The sequence below is a fragment of the Lolium perenne genome, chromosome 2 (genome assembly GCF_019359855.2).
Source record: "Lolium perenne isolate Kyuss_39 chromosome 2, Kyuss_2.0, whole genome shotgun sequence".
Taxonomy (NCBI): domain Eukaryota; kingdom Viridiplantae; phylum Streptophyta; class Magnoliopsida; order Poales; family Poaceae; genus Lolium; species Lolium perenne.
The window spans coordinates 9,323,897-9,329,917 of record NC_067245.2 but is presented as its reverse complement, the minus strand read 5'-3'; positions in this window follow the sequence as shown (position 1 = coordinate 9,329,917).

Below are 6,021 nucleotides of genomic sequence, written 5' to 3'. Positions count from 1 at the left end.
TTTCCTATGGTATAAACAAACTCAAATGAAGCAAAAAGTAGAATGATCCACCCCCGTTGGGATCGAGTCAATGGGCTAGACCGCGCGGGGACAACAGATTCACGTTTGGCGTGATCCCGCTACTCCGACCCCCCCCCCCCAAACTTGTTTGTGCACCTATATGCTAAGCATAAAAATGTTGTGGTATATATGTTGCAAGGTCCAGCATTTGACACCCCGGGGTATGGGGTGCTTCCCGGAAATGCGCAGACGACACTTCGGAAGGTTCGGGCGAGGTATAGGGGGGAACTCCCATGTGGCGTCACCCTGTGGGAATCTTGGCGTTGCATGTGCCAAAAACTTTCCACTACATATTCCTATGGTATAAACAAACTCAAATGAAGCAAAAAGTAGAATGGTCCACCCCCATTGGGATCGAGTCAATGGGCTAGACCGCGCGGGGACAACAGATTCGCGTTTGGCGGGATCCCGCTACTCCGAGTGTCGAAATCCCCCCCCCCCCCCCAAACTTGTTTGTGCACCTATATATGCTAAGCATAAAAATGTTGTGGTATGTTGCAAGGTCCAGCATTTGACACCCCGGGGTATGGGGTGCTTCCCGGAAATGCGCACACGACACTTCGGAAGGTTCTGGCGAGGTATAGGGGGGAACTCCCGCGTGGCGTCACCCTGTGGGAATCTTGATGTTGCATGTGCCAAAAACTTGCCACTACATGTTCCTATGGTATAAACAAACTCAAATGAAGCAAAAAGTAGAATGGTCCACCCCCGTTGGGATCGAGTCAATGGGCTAGACCGCGCGGGGACAACAGATTCACGTTTGGCATGATCCCGCTACTCCGAGTGTCGAAATCCCCCCCCCCCCCAAACTTGTTTGTGCACCTATATATGCTAAGCATAAAAATGTTGTGGTATGTTGCAAGGTCCAGCATTTGACACCCCGGGGTATGGGGTGCTTCCCGGAAATGCGCAGACGACACTTCCGAAGGTTCTGGCGAGGTATAGGGGGGAACTCCCGCGTGGCGTCACCCTGTGGGAATCTTGACGTTGCATGTGCCAAAAACTTGCCACTACATGTTCCTATGGTATAAACAAACTCAAATGAAGCAAAAAGTAGAATGGTCCACCCCCGTTGGGATCGAGTCAATGGGCTAGACCGCGCGGGGACAACAGATTCACGTTTGGCCCCGTTTTGGGCAGATGGCAAAGTGAACGAAGTCAAAATACCCCACGGAGCCGCGTGGCGTCATTTTATGCGTCATGGTAACTAGTACAAAAGATGGAATTGGGATACGTCAATTTTCTTGGAAGACCCTTCACGAAAAGGGCTATCACGTCCGGAGTTCTATGGCTTTTAGGGGGAATGACGTACCAAACGGCCTCTGGCACCACATAGTTTGTCGGAACGATGCCATATTTGGCACGTGCGTGGGCCCTGGGATGGGAAGCAAGGCCCCGGGCGCGGATTTCCAATCCGACCAACGGGCGACCCGTTTTTCATTTTCATGGTGCCGAAACGGGTTTTTGTTGTGAAGCAGCTACAGGGGGCGCATTAGAGTATTGAGCCCAACCACCGCGCAGTGATAGGAGACCGCCTACGCACCACCTATCACATGCCATATGCGCGCGTTAGCTATCTGGAAATCCCTGGGGCTTCCTGCGGTTTCCCGCCGAATCCGCTAGAACTGACCGGATTTGAACTAGGGGTACACTTTACGTCTCTCCAGAAATTTGGGGAAAAATGTTTTCAGGTCTACAACATGTCATTTTATGTGCTAAATTTTGTCCGTTTGAAGCGTCCGCGAACGGGTGCGCACCAGCGCCCCCGGTACGGCCATCCGCATGTCCAGGGGGCCCCGTTTTGGGCAGATGGCAAAGCGAACGAAGTCAAAATACCCCACGGAGCCGCGTAGCGTCATTTTATGCGTCATGTTAACTAGTACAAAAGATGGAATTGGGATACGTCAATTTTCTTGGAAGACCCTTCACGAAAAGGGCTATCACGTCCGGAGTTCTATGGCTTTTAGGGGGAATGACGTACCAAACGGCCTCTGGCACCACATAGTTTGTCGGAACGAGGCCATATTTGGCACGTGCGTGGGCCCTGGGATGGGAAGCAAGGCCCCGAGCGCGGATTTCCAATCCGACCAACGGGCGACCCGTTTTTCATTTTCATGGTGCCGAAACGGGTTTTTTTTGTGAAGCAGCTACAGGGGGCGCATTAGAGTATCGAGCCCAACCACCGCGCGGTGATAGGAGACCGCTTACGCACCACCTATCACATGCCATATGCGCGCGTTAGCTATCTGGAAATCCCTGGGGCTTCCTGCGGTTTCCCGCCGAATCCGCTGGAAACTGACCGGATTTGAACTAGGGGTACACTTTACGTCTCTCCAGAAATTCGGGGAAAAAATGTTTTCAGGTCTACAACACGTCATTTTATGTGCTAAATTTTGTCCGTTTGAAGCGTCCGCGAACGGGTGCGCACCAGCGCCCCCGGTACGGCCATCCGCATGTCCAGGGGGCCCCGTTTTGGGCAGATGGCAAAGCGAACGAAGTCAAAATACCCCACGGAGCCGCGTGGCGTCATTTTATGCGTCATGTTAACTAGTACAAAAGACGGAATTGGGATACGTCAATTTTCTTGGAAGACCCTTCACGAAAAGGGCTATCACGTCCGGAGTTCTATGGCTTTTAGGGGGAATGACGTACCAAACGGCCTCTGGCACCACATAGTTTGTCGGAACGAGGCCATATTTGGCACGTGCGTGGGCCCTGGGATGGGAAGCAAGGCCCCGGGCGCGGATTTCCAATCCGACCAACGGGCGACCCGTTTTTCATTTTCATGGTGCCGAAACGGGTTTTTTTTGTGAAGCAGCTACAGGGGGCGCATTAGAGTATCGAGCCCAACCACCGCGCGGTGATAGGAGACCACCTACGCACCACCTATCACATGCCATATGCGCGCGTTAGCTATCTGGAAATCCCTGGGGCTTCCTGCGGTTTCCCGCCGAATCCGCTGGAAACTGACCGGATTTGAACTAGGGGTACACTTTATGTCTCTCCAGAAATTCGGGGAAAAATGTTTTCAGGTCTACAACACGTCATTTTATGTGCTAAATTTTGTCCGTTTGAGGCGTCCGCGAACGGGTGCGCACCAGCGCCCCCGGTACGGCCATACCGCATGTCCAGGGGGCCCCGTTTTGGGCAGATGGCAAAGCGAACGAAGTTAAAATACCCCACGAAGCCGCGTGGCGTCATTTTATGCGTCATGTTAACTAGTACAAAAGACGGAATTGGGATACGTCAATTTTCTTGGAAGACCCTTCACGAAAAGGGCTATCACGTCCGAAGTTCTATGGCTTTTAGGGGGAATGACGTACCAAACGGCCTCTGGCACCACATAGTTTGTCAGAACGAGGCCATATTTGGCACGTGTGTGGGCCCTGGGATGGGAAGCAAGGCCCCGGGCGCGGATTTCCAATCCGACCAACGGGCGACCCGTTTTTCATTTTCATGGTGCCGAAACGGGTTTTTTTTGTGAAGCAGCTACAGGGGGCGCATTAGAGTATCGAGCCCAACCACCGCGCGGTGATAGGAGACCGCCTACGCACCACCTATCATATGCCATATGCGCGCGTTAGCTATCTGGAAATCCCTGGGGCTTCCTGCGGTTTCCCGCCGAATCCGCTGGAAACTGACCGGATTTGAACTAGGGGTACACTTTACGTCTCTCCAGAAATTCGGGGAAAAATGTTTTCAGGTCTACAACATGTCATTTTATGTGCTAAATTTTGTCCGTTTGAAGCGTCCGCGAACGGGTGCGCACCAGCGCCCCCGGTACGGCCATACCGCATGTCCAGGGGGCCCCGTTTTGGGCAGATGGCAAAGCGAACGAAGTCAAAATACCCCACGGAGCCGCGTGGCGTTATTTTATGCGTCATGTTAACTAGTACAAAAGACGGAATTGGGATACGTCAATTTTCTTCGAAGACCCTTCACGAAAAGGGCTATCACGTCCGGAGTTCTATGGCTTTTAGGGGGAATGACGTACCAAACGGCCTCTGGCACCACATAGTTTGTCGGAACGAGGCCATATTTGGCACGTGCGTGGGCCCTGGGATGGGAAGCAAGGCCCCGGGCGCGGATTTCCAATCCGACCAACGGGCGACCCGTTTTTCATTTTCATGGTGCCGAAACGGGTTTTTTTTGTGAAGCAGCTACAGGGGGCGCATTAGAGTATCGAGCCCAACCACCGCGCGGTGATAGGAGACCACCTACGCACCACCTATCACATGCCATATGCGCGCGTTAGCTATCTGGAAATCCCTGGGGCTTCCTGCGGTTTCCCGCCGAATCCGCTGGAAACTGACCGGATTTGAACTAGGGGTACACTTTATGTCTCTCCAGAAATTCGGGGAAAAATGTTTTCAGGTCTACAACACGTCATTTTATGTGCTAAATTTTGTCCGTTTGAAGCGTCCGCGAACGGGTGCGCACCAGCACCCCCGGTACGGCCATACCGCATGTCCAAGGGGCCCCGTTTTGTGCAGATGGCAAAGCGAACGAAGTCAAAATACCCCACGAAGCCGCGTGGCATCATTTTATGCGTCATGTTAACTAGTACAAAAGACGGAATTGGGATACGTCAATTTTCTTGGAAGACCCTTCACGAAAAGGGCTATCACGTCCGAAGTTCTATGGCTTTTAGGGGGAATGACGTACCAAACGGCCTCTGGCACCACATAGTTTGTCGGAACGAGGCCATATTTGGCACGTGCGTGGGCCCTGGGATGGGAAGCAAGGCCCCGGGCGCGGATTTCCAATCCGACCAACGGGCGACCCGTTTTTCATTTTCATGGTGCCGAAACGGGTTTTTTTTTGTGAAGCAGCTACAGGGGGCGCATTAGAGTATCGAGCCCAACCACCGCGCGGTGATAGGAGACCGCCTACGCACCACCTATCATATGCCATATGCGCGCGTTAGCTATCTGGAAATCCCTGGGGCTTCCTGCGGTTTCCCGCCGAATCCGCTGGAAACTGACCGGATTTGAACTAGGGGTACACTTTACGTCTCTCCAGAAATTCGGGGAAAAATGTTTTCAGGTCTACAACACGTCATTTTATGTGCTAAATTTTGTCCGTTTGAAGCGTCCGCGAACGGGTGCGCACCAGCGCCCCCGGTACGGCCATACCGCATGTCCAGGGGGCCCCGTTTTGGGCAGATGGCAAAGCGAACGAAGTCAAAATACCCCACGGAGCCGCGTGGCGTTATTTTATGCGTCATGTTAACTAGTACAAAAGACGGAATTGGGATACGTCAATTTTCTTGGAAGACCCTTCACGAAAAGGGCTATCACGTCCGGAGTTCTATGGCTTTTAGGGGGAATGACGTACCAAACGGCCTCTGGCACCACATAGTTTGTCGGAACGAGGCCATATTTGGCACGTGCGTGGGCCCTGGGATGGGAAGCAAGGCCCCGGGCGCGGATTTCCAATCCGACCAACGGGCGACCCGTTTTTCATTTTCATGGTGCCGAAACGGGTTTTTTTTGTGAAGCAGCTACAGGGGGCGCATTAGAGTATCAAGCCCAACCACCGCGCGGTGATAGGAGACCGCCTACGCACCACCTATCATATGCCATATGCGCGCGTTAGCTATCTGGAAATCCCTGGGGCTTCCTGCGGTTTCCCGCCGAATTGAATCATCCGCTGGAAACTTACCGGAATTTGAACTAGGGGTACACTTTACGTCTCTCTCAGAAATTCCGGGTAAAATGTTTTTAGGTCTACAACACGTCATTTTATGTGTGCTAAATTTTGTCCGTTAAGTTTGAAGCATTCGCGAACAGGTGCACCAGCGCGCCTGGTACGGCCATACCGCATGTCCTAGGGGCCCCGTTTTGGCCAGATGACAAAGTGAACGAAGTCAAATTACCCCACGGAGCCGCATGGCGTCATTTTATGTGTCATAGTAATTACCCAGTACAAAAGGAGGAATTGGGATACGTCAATTATTTT